The following is a 17,405-nucleotide window of genomic DNA, read 5'->3' on the forward strand; positions in this document are numbered from 1 at the left end:
GTCCGCTGACATTCCGGTTTCCAGTTTTATTTTTATGTAATCCAGAATCTCATTCTCCACTTCATATTTTGTGAAGAAAATGTTGCAGACTTCGATCTTAAATGTATTTATGATCCAGTAGATGTGGCAAATGTGGACTTCCAAAAGCAATCTGACAACGTGCCACTTGGTGGAGTTGCCCCCTCAGTATTGAAGGCCTTAGAATAAAACGTGTGGAGAATTAACTGGAATTACAAAAGGAACGTTTTTTTAATGATTGAAGAATGTGCCTCATGGATTTCACCGGGAATTGGTATTAAGCTTTTCTCAAGATGCATTTTTGTCAGGGTGGTGAATCTGTGCATTTCTTTGTCACAAAAGGCTGTAGAAGCCAAGTCAGTGAATATTTTTAAGGCAGAGGTAGATAGATTATTGATTAGTACAGGTGTCAAAGTTTATGGGGAGAAGGCAGGAGAATGCAGTTAGGAGGGAGAGATAGATCAGCCATGATTGAATAGCGGAGTAGACAAATCAGTCTGAAGAAGAGTCTCGCCCCGAAACGTCACCCATTCCTTCCAGAGATACTGCCTGTCCCACTGAGTTACTCCAACATTTTGTGTCTACCCTCGATTTTAACCAGCATCTGCAGTTCTTTTGTGCACAGTGAAGTAGACTTGATGGGCTGAATGACCTAATTCTACTCCTATTCCTCATGACCTTATTAATGAGGGCTACTGGGTTTCCAAAATCACAGATGACACATAACTTGGAGGCATACAGAATTGTCAGACGTAAACAGAGGCACAGCACCAGAGACCTGGTTCAATCCCGACGTCAAGTGCATTCTTAGTGTTTGCCCATTCTCCCCATGACGGTGTTGTTTCCTCAAATATGCAGTTTCCTGGTATACCAATAGCTGGTATATTAATTGGCCATCGTAAATTGCCCAGAGTGTGCAGTGAGTGGTAGAATCTGGGGGGGGGGGGGGAGTTGATTAAAATGTAGGGCGGTATGGTGCCGCTCACTAGTGTGTAGGATAGTGCTAGTGTACGGGGATTGATGGTTGGCTAAACAAAATGAAAAATTGTAGTATATGCATCATTGGTGTAAGTGGTTGTTTAATGATTCGTGTCAATTTGGTGAAACTTTACACTTCAGACATACAGCACGGAAACAGGCCCTTCAGCCGAATAAGTCTGCACCGACCAACGATAACCCATGTATCACTATCTTACACACTGAGTACAAATTTCAATTTTTGCCGAAGCTAATTAATTTACAAACCCGTACTTCTTTGGAGTGTGGAAGGAAACCCACACCAACACAGGGAGAACGTGCAAACTCCGTAATGTTAGTCCCCAGAATATGGATCAAACCTGCGTCTCTGGCGCTGTATGACAGCAACTTTATTGATCAATCACTGTGCCAAATGGCCTGTTTCCGTGTTGTATGTCTTGAGGACATTAGGTAGTCATGGATTTTAAATGTGATGGTGGGATGGTCATAGAAACATAGACATAGAAAATAGGTGCAGGAGTAGGCCATTCGGCCCTTCGAGGCTGCACCGCCATTCAATATGATCATGGCCGATCATCCAACTCAGGATCCTGTACCTGCCTTCTCTCCATACCCCCTGATCCCTTTAGCCACAAGGGCCACATAACTCCCTCTTAAATATACCCAATGAACTGGCCTCAATTACCTTCCGTGGCAGAGAATTCCACAGATTCACCACTCTCTGTGTGAAAAATGTTTTTCTCATCTCAGTCCTAAAAGATTTCCCCCTTATCCTTAAACTGTGACCCCGTGTTCTGGACTTCCCCAACATCGGGAACAATCTTCCTGCATCTAGCCTGTCCAACCCCTTAAGAACTTTGTAAGTTTCTATAAGATCCCCCCTCAATCTTCTAAATTCTAACGAGTACAAGCCGAGTCTATCCAGTCTTTCTTCATATGAAAGTCCTGATATCCCAGGAGTCAGTCTGGTGAACCTTCTCTGTACTCCCTGTACGGCAAGAATGTCTTACCTCAGATTAGGAGACCAAAACTGTACGCAATACTCCAGGTGTGGTCTCACCAAGACCCTGTACAACTGCAGTAGAACCTCCCTGCTCCTATACTCAAATCCTTTTGCTATGAATGCTAACATACCATTCGCTTTCTTCACTGCCTGCTGCACCTGCATGCCCACTTTCAATGACTGGTGTACCATGACACCCAGGTCTCATTGCATCTCCCCTTTTCCTAATCGGCCATAGATAATAGTCTACTTTCCTGTTTTTGCCACCAAAGTGGATAACCTCACATTTATCTACATCATACTGCATCTGCCAAGCCCACTCACCCAGTCTATCCAAGTCATCTTGCAGCCTCCTAGCATCCTCCTCACCGCTAACACTGCCCCCCAGCTTCGTGTCATCCACAAACTTGGAGATGTTGCATTCAATTCCCTCGTCCAAATCATTAATATATATTGTAAATAGATGGGGTCCCAACACTGAGCCTTGCGGTACCCCACTAGTCACTGCCTGCCATTGTGAAAAGGACCCGTTTACTCCTACTCTTTTCTTCCTGTCTGCCAGCCAGTTCTCTATCCACATCAAACTGAACCCCCAATACCGTGTGCTTTAAGTTGTATACTAATCTCTTATGTGGGACCTTGTCGAAAGCCTTCTGAAAGTCCAGATATAACGCATCCACTGGTTCTCCCTTATCCACTCTACTAGTTACATCCTCGAAAAATTCTATAAGATTCGTCAGACATGATTTACCTTTCATAAATCCATGCTGACTTTGTCCAATGATTTCACCACTTTCCAGATGTGCTGCTATCCCATCTTTAATAACCGACTCTAGCAGTTTCCCCACTACCGATGTTAGACTAACTGGTCTGTAATTCCCCGTTTTCTCTCTCCCTCCCTTTTTAAAAAGTGGAGTTACATCAGCTACCCTCCAATCCTCAGGAACTACTCCAGAATCCAAAGAGTTTTGAAAAATTATCACTAATGCATCCACTATTTCTGGGGCTACTTCCTTAAGTACTCTGGGATGCAGCCTATCTGGCCCTGGGGATTTATCGGCCTTTAATCCATTCAATTTACCTAACACCACTTCCCGGCTAACCTGGATTTCACTCAGCTCCTCCATCTCATTTGACCCCCAGTCCCCTGCTATTTCCGGCAGATTATTTATGTCTTCCTTAGTGAAGACAGAACCAAAGTAGTTATTCAATTGGTCTGCCATGTCCTTGTTCCCCATGATCAATTCACCTGCTTCTGATTGCAAGGGACCTACATTTGTTTTAACTAATCTTTTTCTGTTCACATATCTATAAACACTTTTGCAGTCAGTTTTTATGTTCCCTGCCAGTTTTCTTTAATAATCTATTTTCCCTTTCCTAATTAAGCTCTTTGCTGTACTCTGAATTTCTCCCAGTCCTCTGGTAGGCTGCTTTTTCTGGCTAGTTTGTAGACGTCATATAGATGGCGTATAAAACAATGCTGGGAATCAGGAAATGTTACATATTAATTGGAAGCATGAGAAAGGGAGCAAAGCAAGGCAACTTTATTTATATAGCACATTTCATACACGAGGCAGACTCAAAGTGCTTCACATAAAAACATGTCATACAATAAAATGAAATAATAAAATGAAATAAAATAGAAGAACTAAAAGAAAAGAAAAGCAAAATTAAAAATGCATTATAAAAAGTGCAAAAGTTAAAAGTGCAATGTAGTTAAGATTTAGCTGAAAGCTAAAGTAAACATAAAAGTTTTCAGTCTTGTTTTAAAAGTGGTCAAAGTTGAGGCAAGTCTTAAATCTTCAAGAAGTTTATTCCAGCTATTTGTTGCATAGTAACTAAATCCTGCTTTCCCATGTTTTGTATTTACTCTGGGAATCACTAACAGATTGGTTTCAGAAGATCTTAACGGTCTAGAAGGCTTATATAGTGGAAGCATGTCAGTGATATACTTTGGTCCTAAACCATGTAGGGATTTATAGGTGAGCAGCAGGATTTTAAAATCAATGACATACAGGGAGCCAATGTAAGGATTTAAGAATTGGTGTAATGTGTTCAAATTTTTTGGTCTTTGTTAGAACTCTAGCAACAGCGTTCGGAACAAGCTGTAGCTGCCTGACAGTTTTTTTCGGAAGACCTGCAAGGAGACCGTTACAATAATCTAGCCTACTAGTAATAAAGGCATGTACAAGTTTTTCTAAGTCTTGAGCTGACATGAGTCCTCTTAATCTTGCTACGTTTTTGAGGTGATAGTAGGCCGATTTTGTTACTGATTTGATGTGACTGTCGAAATTTAAATCTGAATCCATAATGACCCCAAGATTTCTGGCTTTGTTTGAAGTTTTCAGGGACAGAGAGTGAAGGTGTTGGGTTACTTTAAGCCTTTCTTTTTTAGCACCAAAAACAATTATCTCCGTTTTGTCCTTATTTAGTTGGAGAAAATGTTGGCACATCCAGTCTTTGACTTGCTCAATGCACTGGCACAGCAGATCTATGGGGCGATAGTCATTTGGTGATAGCGCTACATAGATTTGAGTGTCATCGGCATAGCAGTGGTGGTCAATATTATTATTTCGCATGATTTGCCCTAGTGGGAGCATGTAGATGTTGAATAAAGAGGGCCCTAAGATCGAACCTTGCGGGACTCCACACGTCACGTTGGTTGGTTCTGATACAAAGTCGCCAATGGAAACAAAATAGTTCCTATCTTGTAGATATGACCTGAACCAACTTAAGACTGTGCCTGAGAGCCCCACCCATTTTTCCAACCTGTCCAAAAGTATTGAGTGATCAACAGTGTCGAATGCAGCACTGAGGTCTAATAGCATTAATATTGAAACTTTGCCAGAGTCTGTGTTAAGACGGATGTCGTTTACAACTTTAATAAGGGCGGTCTCGGTGCTATGAAGAGGTCGAAATCCTGACTGGAAGTTGTCGTAGCAGCCAGTTGAAGCCAGGAAGTGATTAAGTTGCTGGAGGACAACTTTCTCAATGATTTTACTTATGAAAGATAGGTTTGATATTGGTCTATAGTTGTTAATAATAGAGGCATCTAGGCTCCGCCTTTTTAAAAGAGGTTTAATAACTGCAGTTTTCAAGGCTTTTGGGAAATTGCCTGATTGAAGAGAGCTGTTAACTATTTGCAGTATGTCTATTGCTAGGTAGTCAAAAACATTCTTAAAGAAGTTGGTAGGTAAAGCATCAAGGCAGCAGGTGGATGGCCTTAGTTGTGTCACCGTTTCCACAAGAGTTTTAGAGTCTATGACATTAAAGCATGTCATCATTGCCACGTTACCTTTGCCTAAACAGGGTGGTGATCCAACATTTTTGTTTGAAGCGGTGATATTGATGGCACGTCTGATGCCTTCAATTTTATCTGTATAAAATAATGCAAACTCATTGCATTTCTGCGTGGAATGGAGTTCAGGTGGTATTTGTGTTGGGGGGTTGGTCAGTCTGTCAACAGTTGCAAATAGGATTTTTGCCTTATTAGTGTTGTTGTTAATGATATTGGAGAAAAATGTTTCTCTAGCACTTTTTAAGTCTAAATTGTAGGCACGGAGGCTCTCTTTATAGATGTCATGGTGAATATGAAGTTTTGTTTTCCGCCAGATGCGCTCAGCTTTCCGGCATTCTCTTTTCTGGGCTGTTACAAAAGCAGCTTTTCTCCAGGGTGCCTTTTGCTTACCAGAAATCGTTTTAACCGTAACAGGTGCAATGACATCTATAACTTTCACAATTTTGGAGTTAAAGTTATCTACAAGATCATCAGCAGAACATGGGTTTAGAGGTGGTAACAAGGAGATGGCATTTTTAAAGAGTACATTAGAATGTTCATTTATATACCGTTTTTTGACAGTATTTGATTTTGTCTGTATGTCGGGAATAAAAGATATATTAAAGAAAACACAGAAGTGGTCAGACAATGAAGGATCAGTCACAAAAATATCAGAAACAATGAGACCTTTGTGATAATCAAGTCCAGGGTGTGCCCCTTACAATGAGTAGCCTCTTTCACATGTTGAGACAGTTCAAATGTGTCTAAAATAGTAAAACATTATTTTGCACCCTTGTCATTCAAATCATCAGTATGAAAATTAAAATCACCAGTTATAACTAGACAGTCAAAGTCAGTGGAGATGCTAGACAATAATTCTGTGAAGTCATCGAAAAAATTAGCATAATATTTAGGAGGCCTGTAAATAATTAATAGGAGAACTCTGGGGGAACATTTCAATACAGCACAAAGGTATTCGAATGATGGAAAATCACCAAGTGACATCTGTTTCCCCTGAAATACATTTTTAAATATAGCAGCAACCCCTCCACCTCTTTTTCCAGATCTACATACATCAAAAAAGTTATAGTTGGGAGGAGCTGTCTCGATCAGAATCGTTGCACTGTTATTTTGTTCTAGCCATGTTTCAGTTAAAAACATAAAATCCAGTTTAGAGGTGGTTTTGGTTTGGAGGTAATAGGTATTAGGTTTGTTAGGTTAGCAGTGTGTCTAAGTTTCCCTTTGTTTACTCTCTTAGTAGTCACAACAGGAATGCAGAAGGTGCCATAGTTTGAGGTAGGCGACCTTGGGTTCGGCTGATTATGCGGAACTTCCTTCGTAATGTGTCTACGGCTGAACCCTTTCTTGTCTCAGTAATATTCAGGACTGCTATCAATACAGGAGGGGGGCTGTGGCGCCCTCCGCTTGGTTGTTATCTCCCTGCGGCCGTGACGTGGCGATGGTACTGATATGCGGCGTGGGCTGGGCATCATAGACAGAGATGCAAGTTTAATGCCACCTTTTTCCTGTTTCTTCAATTCATATGGAAAATCATAAGGGGAGGAAACAGTGGAGCTGTTGTTGTTATGGCTATGGGTGAGATGAGGGTGGAGGTCATCGTCGATGGGCGAGTGAAGAGGAGGGTGGTGGCCGTTCCTCTCCAAGCCAGCATCAGCAGTGGGGGATGGTAGGGGGGGTAAGGGCGCGTCGATGGGGATGGGTGGGTGGGGGGGTCTGTTGTCTCTCCTCAAGGTCTGTGGTCTGACTGCAGCCTGTGTGTCAGACAGTGGCAGGGTAGATGTGTGTGTGGGGGGGGGGGGGGGGGGGGGGGGGGGGCTGTTGCCTCGCTTCTCTACCTGTGGTCTGACAGCAAGAAGAGTAAAAGAAGCACATGGGTAGAGGGCCCCATAGATATATGTGCATGGATTGTAGAAATGACAGGGCAAGTTTGGAAAGTTGTTATAATATGTACTGTATTGGGGCTTTATTAATAGAGACATGGGTGTGACATGGAATGGGCTCTTCAACCCAAGTCACCATGAACCTTTTATAGGATCAGACATGGAAACGGGCTCTTCAACCCAACTCGTCCATGCAGACCAAGATGCTCATCTTTGATCGTCATATTTATCCCCTTCCCCGTATGCAACTCTATATCAAGATAGCTAGAATCCTCTATTTTGACAACTCTGTTGTTCCTGCAACTCTTCCCAATTTCTATGCATATTTGAAAATTTCCATAAATACTTTTGGGCCTATATACACTCCCAACAAGGTGATCATTCCCATTTCTCAGCTCCACCCATTCTGCCCCACTGGATAATCCCTCAGTAATTTCATCACTGACTATTGGCATCATGTTTACCTTAATCAGAAATACTTGGATCCTGCTCCATTGTAGTCAGCAAGCATCTGAATATGCTAGCGAGGATACCAAAGGCATTTTCCACAACCCTCCTAGCCCTGGACGAGTGTGTAATTCCTCTGCTCGCTTGACATCTGCCTATAAGGGTATGGCTTCATCATCCATGTCCTGAGTGCGAAGGCGTCATCACCAAACAGTGCGTAGGGGATGTCAGGGTTGTCTTCTCCTGGCAGAGGTACTGGATCAGGAGGGGCTGCTCTCCCTTCTTCTAGTGCTTGCCCAAGGCAGGTCTCTCTCCAGATCTCACCATCTGCGGCACTGCCAGCTGTGCCCACATCCACAAACAAGAAGTTGTAGTTTCAATCCACCATGGCAAGGAGTACGATCAAATGGAACTTCTTGTAGTTAAAGTATGTAGAACCTCCCCTGGGTGGACACATGCTTCCCATCAACTGCCCCACATGTGTGCAGGAAGTTCCATCTGTTTTGAAAGCCGTGCGTCACTCTCCTCCACTCATCAGGTGTATTAGGGCAGTCAATTATTTCTTCTTCATATGCATTGGTAATGGCGTCACAGGTCTCTCAGACAACCTTGCGGAAGATGTTGTGGGCCACACGAAAGTTGTGGGAGAGGATCTTGTACTGGTCTCCTGATGCCAAGTAGCGGAGGGTGATGGCTAGGCGCAGGCCTGGTTCCAGTGCCTTCCTCATGAAGGTGTCCTTTTTCTCTAGAAGAGGACCGACTCGTGTCTTTAGCTCCTGAAACAGGTCAGGGGGAATCCTGGTGAAGTTTCTAAAGGCAGCCTCATCTTCTCGCTGGAGATCAGTCATCTCACACTGCCCCAAAATGCGTCTCAACAGGAACAAGGACCTCGTCCATACAGACCTCTTCCTGGGCTTCTTCCTCCCCTTTCTTGTTGTACTCCTGCCTGGCTGATCTGTAAGCACGAGGGCTGCTGCAAGCAGAAATCTTTGTTGTGATTGTACTAATAGCGATGCAATCTGTAATTGCTCCATGATAGTCATGATGCAGAATAGCACCTTGCAACCCCTTTTATAGGGAAGCTTGTCAATCAAATGACGTCACGCGCCCGATGACGTAACCTGTCGTATCTTGCCGTATCGTGTCGCGGATGGACGTACATTGACGCCGCTTGAAGTCTGTGACGTCAGTTGCTGACCTATGCTGTCCAATGGTGACGCGTGAAAATAGGTGACGCACGGTGACGTATCTTGACGCAGCTGTGTTGCATCTTGTCGTACTACTTGGCGGCTGTCAGGCGACATTGGGCGTCAGTCACTGACGGCTGTCATCGCCCATAAAATCGCTAAGTGGGACAGGCCCTTCCGTGTATTTTTCAACTTTGCCAATTTGTGTATTTTTCCTATAGAAACCATCATTTGCAGTTCCTTGTGCTTCCCTGGCAGCCCATTCCGTAAAGGGCCTGTCCCACTTGCAAATCTTTTCTGGCGACTGCCGGCATCATTAAGTGACGTATCAGGTCACCGAAAAATACACGCCGTGATGACATATGATGCGGCGGTGATAACGTATGATGCGCGGTGTTTTTTCAAGTGTCGGGAACATTTTTATTGTCGCCACTGGATTTTGAAATGTTCAAAATCTTTTGTCGACACTGATATGACACTGGCAAAATCGCCAAATGGGACAGGCCCTTATCATTCCATCTCCTACTCCCAATTCCTCCGTCTACGCCGCATCTGCACCCAGGATGAGGTGTTCCAAACCAGGTCATTGGAGATGTCTTCATTCTTTAGGGAACAGGGGTTCCCCTCTTCTACTATAGATAAGGCTCTCACCAGGGTCTCTTCTATACCCCGTAAATCTGCTCTCACTCCCCATCCCCCCACTCATAACAAGGACTGAGTCCCCCTTGTCCTCACCTTCCACCTCACCAGCCGTCACATGCAACAGATAATCCTACAACATTTTCACCACCTCCAACGGGTTCCCACCATTGGACTCATCTTCACATCTCCTCCCCTTTCGGCTTTCCGCAGAGACTGCTCCCTCTGTAACTCCCTGGTCAATTCGTCCCTTCCCACCCAAAGCAACCTCGCAACTGCAGGAAATACAATTGACGCGTTATCTCGCCCCTTGACTCCATCCAAGGACCCAAGCAGTCTTTCCAGGTGTGGCAGAGGTTCACCTGCACCTCCTCCAACCGCCGCTATTGCATCCGCAGCTCTAGGTTGCAGCTGCTCTACATCGGTGAGACCAAGTGTAGGCTTGGCGATCACTTCGCCCAACACCTCCACTCGGTTCGCAATAACCAACCTGATCTCCCTGTAGCTCAGCACTTCAACACCCCCTCCCATTTCGAATCCGACCTGGGCCTCCACCATGGCCAGAGTGAGGACCACCGTAAATTGGAGAAGCAGCACCACATATTTTTCTTGGGTAGTTTACAATCCAGTGGTATGAACATTGACTTCTCCAATTTCAGGTAGTCCCTTCTTTCTCCCTCTTTCTCGCCCCTTTTCCCAGCTCTTCCACAACCCACTGTCTCCGCCTCTACCATTCTTCTTCCCGCCCCCCCCCCTCATCAGTCTGAAGAAGGGTCTCGACCCGAAACATCGGCATTTGCCTTTGCTCAATAGATGCTGCCTCACCCGCTGATTTTCTCCAGCATTTTTGTCTATCTGCGATTTTCCAGCACCTGCAGTTCCTTCTTAAACATCAAGTACTAAGACCTGGCTTTGTTGGTAGAGAGGACGCCCGTACTAATCAATACTTTCACTATTCGGTATATTTCAATGAGGTCCCTCATAACTCGAGAGTACAGGCTCAGTAACATAAAAACACTCATCATTTGTTAAACCAATCATTTCTGGGATCATTCTTGTAAACCTACTCTGGACCCTCTCCAACATGAACACATCCTTCTTTAGATATGGGGCTCAAAACCGATGACAATGTTCTAAATGCGGTCTGACCAATGCATTATAAAATCTCAGCATTACGTACATCCCTGCTTTATATTCTAGTTCTCTCGAAATGAATGCAAGAATTGCTTTTGCCTTCCCTACTACCGATTTGTCTTGCAAATTAAGGTTTTGGAAATCCTGTACCAGGACTACCAAGTCTCTTTGCACTTCTGATTTCTGAATTCTCTCCCCGTTTAGAAAATAATCATTATTATTTCTTTATTCCTACTGCCAAAATGCATGACTCCATACTGTGTTACACTGTATAGCCAACTGCCACTTCTTTTCACCACTCTTCCAACCTGTTCAAGTCCTATACTACCTGCCCCTGGCCCAATCTTCATATCAACTGCAAACTTGACCACAAAGCCTTCAATTCCCTCATTCCCTCAACTAAATCACGGATACACAACGTGAAGAGTAGCAGCCCAGCACCGACCACTGCTATAGACAGGAGGCAGTGGCCCACTATTTTTTATATTTGCAAAGAGGGTCTGGAGAAGGATGAAAGGGTCATTTTAACAATTCAAATAGCTCCGTAACAGAGCACTCTCTGCTTTACAGGCTGTTCCCCATGTCACATTGATGTTCCCGGATGGACGTCGTATTGTTGGAAGGCCATCAACTGGATGAAAGATGCTCTTTGGTCTACCCAAACTGGTTGGCCCTCTGAAGCTTGATGCAGCTGATGCCAAGTCTCCGTGGGATGGGGACCACAGTCTAGGGTCTTTCTGCTGCCGAACATTGATGGGCAGAGTCCGGTGGGACACACATCAAACAAAGGGAAGGAATATAATCCCAGGCGGCCACATAAGTAGCAACGGTGTTATGATTAAGAATAGGTGCAAACATAAATGAAAATGACACTAGTGCATGTGTAGACACTAAAAATATGAAGAGTTTATGGAATTTATTTGTATACGTTTTTATTATGAACAAAGATTATATTTGGAAAAATCTATTAATTTTATTCTAAAAGTAGTTTAAAATTAAAAACCTATTAATATTATTTGTAACGATAATGTAAATATTAGAGCTTAAATAATGTTGCTCCCAAACTGGGAACAAAGGGTCATGAGCCAACATTTTCAGTTCCTTGAGTCGACTGGGAGCAAAGGCAATGTTTTCACTCAGCTGTTGTATTATTTTTAATGCACTCCATCATCACGGGTCCCATGTCCCTTAATATTTTCTGATATCCCATGAGTGCCTGACAGTAAGATTCATTTCCTGTTACAAATGACGGGAAGAGATTTATAGGCTCTGCCTTTAGAAGAAATTCTGGAATACCAATTTGTTGAGGAAATGTTTGATTTCCAATCATAAATCTGTGTAGGCATTTATCATCCAAACATTTCCCAAGATTCTTTAACACATCTCTGAACCGATGTTCCAGGTGACATTCCTGCCAGTTTGAATACGGCTGACTTAATAGCAAATGCATCAGAACAGTCTTAAAGATATAGGAGCCAAGAACACATCGCTGGTCTGGTGAATGGCACACTTTTTCAGTCAGAACAATCAGTATTTGAAGGCACTTGAGGTGACAGGAGTATTTGGGGATATTCTTGGTCATGATTTTGAGAAACCTGTACTCACAGACACCACAGGAAATGTGCCAGTAGATAGTGGGTACTGTACATTTCTTGGGGAAATTGGAAAAACGAGGTACAAGATGGACATCGGAACCCTTCAGCCTCACAGCTGGAAAGACTTTGATGTGAATAGTTCGTCCTGACTGATAGTGTACTTTTAAACCACAGCCACCAGTCATATTATGGAAGGTAATTTCAAATTCATTTTGATCACAAATTTTCTTCCATGATTTGGATAATAAAACCCTGAACCATTTCACTACCTTCTTATAATCCAAATAACAATCGGAATCCATAATAGAAGCAAGACCATTGGAATGAACATCTGGTTCGAATCCTTTGTTGTGAATAAGACAAAGAATGTCGCCTTCAGGTTCATTGGTTTCACATTGGGTAGCCAGGTTAGCGTTGTTTGCTGTAACCATGAGAATCCTGCCGAAACTCTGTTTCTCACGTGGAACGTCACAGGAACAGATCTCTGGTTTAAAACAATAACCATCCTGGAGAAAAATTGGAACCAAAATATCATATACGGATGGTATCTTACAGCTCCATTTTTCAAACTGACTCCCAATGCCCACACAGTCATCGAGGATCAGCTCTGAGCTCCACGGACAAAGATTCCGACCGGCTTCTAAAAGTCTGTCCACAAAACATTTTACAAATTTACTGGTCACAGTTGGTTCTTGGCTCCCATTTTGAATGCAGATGTTGTAGAACTGATCCAGCACATTTTGATCAGGGCAATTCAAAATATTATTGTGTGGTCTTCGAGGAACTTCATCTTGCATTTCTTCCTGCTCTTCCTCATTATCATCGTCCTGGGAATTATTTGGCAAAATGTCACCTCTCCAGAGTCCCAAGACCTGAATTATGACCAGTATGAGCGTAATATAGGTGTTCCAGTACTGTTTTGGTGAATCTTCCCTATCTGCTGATAAATGGATCTTTATATTAGACTGACAGTTACTTTTCCCGTCCATTTTGCTCTGGAGCCATTCTATCTGCTGTTGGTACCGGTACTCATGTTCCTTAATTCTCTTCTGGACCTCTTCTGTCTCCACTTCATCACTCAGGAGGCGGGGATGGTACAAGCTCCCTGTGATCATCAGAACACACACGTTGAAAAGCTTCAACGCAGTTATCATCCTATAAACAAGAAGCAGATAATAGATATTCAGAAGGTGTGTGTGCGCAATTCAAATGGAAACTACATTAGTACATCTATCAGAGACTCTGCTGCTTTGAGATAATGCAACATTTCATCATCCATCATTATTTCATAATTTTTGTGCCTTCCTGCCTACAATTGGCCTCAGATATAATTCACCGAGTATGTAGCTGGATGGCAATTAGTGAGGTCAGGAATCACATGATCATTATATGAACATGAATTACCAGCGAGGAGACTCATTAGAAATAGTTAGAAAACATGGAAACATTCACATCCATTAAGGGCGGCAAGGTGGTGTAGAGGTAGTTACTGCCTTACAGCGCCAGAGACCCGTGTTCGATCCTGACTATGGGTGCTGTCTGTATTGAGTTTGTACATTCTCCCCGTGACCTGCATGGGTTTTTTCTCTTAAGATCTTCAGTTCATACCATACTCCAAACAGCTGCAGGTTTGTTGGCTTGATGTAAATGTAAAATTGTCTCTAGTGTGTAAGGTTCTGTTAATGGTCGAGGATTACTGGTCGGTGCAGACTCAGTGGGCCGAAGGGCCTGTTTCCGCACTGTAGTAGAAAATTCTCGATGATAATGCAAGTTTCTAATGCTTTATGATTAGATAATGGTGAGCTCGGACTATTAAAATATACATTTACATGAGCAAAAAATATTAGAGACTAAGGCCAATGTGGAAGCATTGTTAGTTTGCAAATGATCATGAGTCAGAATAAAGTCACAGTAGCAATGAAATGAAATGAGCCCCTGAGACATCTATTTTTGCATTTTTCCACTGTATACATTTTTCAATCATCCGAGTGCTATGTATATTGAAGAAGGTGAAAGGTCAGATAAAGAGAACAATTGAAGGTGAAGGTGAAATGTGGAACATTCCTCTTCGACCCCACCATAGGCTATCAAAACAAGTCAAGGAAGCCACTCAGACTGATAAACATTGCATATTCTTCATACACATGGTGAATTCCATCCTAGTTCAGTAATAGTCACAGCTAACTCTTAGAATTATTTCCCAGTTAAAAAGATACCTCACCATTTCTTCCACAGATGCTGTCTGACCCGCTGAGGTACTCCTGTACTTTGTGTTTTACTTAAGGTTCCAGCATCTGCAGTGCCTTGTGTCTCCATTCTACTACCTCACCCTCTAACTTGGTTCTGATCTTATAAAGTTAAAAATGTGACCTTTTTTTCTCCAATCTATCTGGTTGAAACAAATATTGGCAGAAACATTATCTTTTTCTTCGTAATCAAATCTCTCCTTAACACTGAGACTTAAGAAGGAAGAATGAAGAGAAGCACAAATAAATGGCACGTGTAGTGATAGAAATCCATGAACCTATGTCTAAATATTTGTTTCAAAAACACTCTGGTGAATCTTGGTTTTATTATCAGGGGAACAAAGTACAAAAAAGAGGTCACGGTAAGAAGTTAGCCTCAATTGCAATATAGTTCTCAGCAATAAAGAGGGAAGAAGGTTAGACGTTATTGCCTTCCATCACAGCGAGGAAGGTGGGGAATCCGTTGTGGTGGATGTTTATGTTCATTTCTATGTAGTTCTGTGTCTTTTGTTGCTTTTTTTAGTATGGCTGTATGGTAATCGAGTTTCACTGTACCTTAATTGGTACAAATGACAATAAATGACCTTTGAAACCTTTGAGCATTGAACTTTGTGAAAGGTGTAAATTCTATGGAAACTGTTACCCACAAGATCCGTGTTTATTTCCGCTTTTACAGAATCCATTTTTGTTTGTCCTGATACCCAATGGTTTACTTAAATTGTTAACTTAAATCTATCAAACAGAAAGATACAGCACAGAAACAATTCCTTCGGCCCACAATGTCCGTGTGGAACATGAGAGATCTACATGTGATCCACATCTCTCCATTTCTTGCATATCCAAGCGCCCATCTAAAAACCTTTTAAATGCCCATCGATCCACCCATAGCAGCGCGTATCAGGCATCCACCACTTTGTGCAAACAATTTGCCCTGTATATCTCCTCTTATAGAAAAGCTATTACCTCTGGTCTCTCAAAGTTTTATATATGTCCAATCTTTGATCGAAAGAATGAATAATCGAAGGAATCGTTTTGAAGGTGAAAGGGGACGAGATGTGTATACATTTTCCAGGGGGTGGTGGGTGCCTGGAGCATGCTGCCAGGGTTGGTGATCGAGATAGATACGATGGTGGCATTTAAGAAGCGTTTGGATAGGCAGGGAATAGTGCAATATGGATTATGTGTAGGTATGTAAGCGAAGGTATTGACATCATGTTTGCCACAAACATTGTGGGCAGAAGAATGCGTACTTGTGCTGTACGATTCTAGGTTTTATATATATTCATAATTGTCACCCCATGATTGTTGTTCCTCAATATACTTTTGACTTTTCGGCATACTTGGTCTTCCATACTTTGAAACACTTGCTACTCACATTCAATGTCAGCTTTTTTGCCACACTTGTAGTGGCCTGGTCATGGTCAGGAAAAGACCGGACACCAGGCGGATTAAAAAGAAGCTTTTTAATTCCAGCAGTCCGAGTACACACCACGACACCCTTATCTCTACCCCTAGGGAGTCGTCAGGAAACCCCGTGGCAGACCAACGCCCCCTGTCCCTCAATCGGCGAGGGGGATGATCCAAGGAGTGGCCTACCCCCCAGGGACCGCCACAGGACCCCCCCCAAGTACGAAACGGACAGGAGGGCGTACACGGCGGCCAGCCCGGGTGCACACAACGCTCGGCCCTGGAACAGGCGCCTGGTCAACAAGTGCGGGGGACGAAGTAGCCAGAGGAGGAGGTACCCTAGACAGGCCGCCCTCGCTTTCGGGGCAGCGCTACCAGCGCCGGCCGATCGATATCGATATGTGCTGGCTTCAACCGCGCAACTGAAACAGTCTCACGCCGACCCCCCATGTCCAGGACGAAAGTCGACGAGCCATGTTCCAAGACCCGGAAGGGACCTTCGTACGGCCGCTGTAGAGGGACTCAAATATTTGGGTGGAACTGAGAAGTGGGAAAGGTGTAGCAACACTTATAGGGGTGTATTATAGACCGCCAAATGGGGAACGAGAATTGGAAGAGCAAATATGTAAGGAGATAGCAGATATTAGTAGTAAGCACAAGGTAGTGATTGTGGGAGATTTCAACTTTCCACACATAGACTGGGAAACACATTCTGTAAATGGGCTGGATGGTTTGGAGTTTGTAAAATGTGTGCAGGATAGTTTTTTGCAGCAATACATAGAGGTACCTACGAGAGGAGGGGCAGTGCTGGACCTCCTGTTAGGAAATGAGACGGGACAGGTGGCGGAGGTATGCGTTGGGGAGCACTTCGGGTCCAGTGATCACAATAGCATTAGTTTCAATATAATTATGGAGAAGGTCAGAACTGGACCTAGGGTTGAGATTTTTGATTGGAGAAAGGCTAACTTTGATGAGATGCGAGATGATTTAAAAGGAGTGGACTGGGACATTTTGTTTTATGGGAAAGATGTAGAAGAGAAATGGTGGACATTTAAAGGGGAAATTTTAAGAGTACAGAATCTTTATGTTCCTGTTCGGTTGAAAGGAAATAGTAAAAATTGGAAAGAGCCCTGGTTTTCAAGGGAAATTGGATATCTTGTTCGGAAAAAGAGGGAGATCTACAATAATTATAGGCAGCATGAAGTAAATGAGGTGCTTGTGGAGTATAAGGAATGTAAAAAGAATCTTAAGAAAGAAATTAGAAAAGCTAAAAGAAGATATGAGGTTGCTTTGGCAAGTAAGGTGAAAGTAAATCCAAAGGGTTTCTACAGCTATATTAATAGCAAAAGGATAACGAGGGATAAAATTGGTCCATTGGAGAAACAGAGTGGGCAGCTATCTGCAGAGCCAAAAGAGATGGGGAAGATATTGAACAATTTCTTTTCTTCGGTATTCACCAAGGAGAAGGATATTGAATTATGTGAGGTAAGGGAAACGAGTAGAGTAGTTATGGATACTATGAGTTTCAAAGTAAACGAAGTACTGACACTTTTGAAAAATATAAAAGTGGATA

The sequence above is a fragment of the Amblyraja radiata genome, chromosome 39 (genome assembly GCF_010909765.2).
Source record: "Amblyraja radiata isolate CabotCenter1 chromosome 39, sAmbRad1.1.pri, whole genome shotgun sequence".
In the NCBI taxonomy this organism is placed as follows: domain Eukaryota; kingdom Metazoa; phylum Chordata; class Chondrichthyes; order Rajiformes; family Rajidae; genus Amblyraja; species Amblyraja radiata.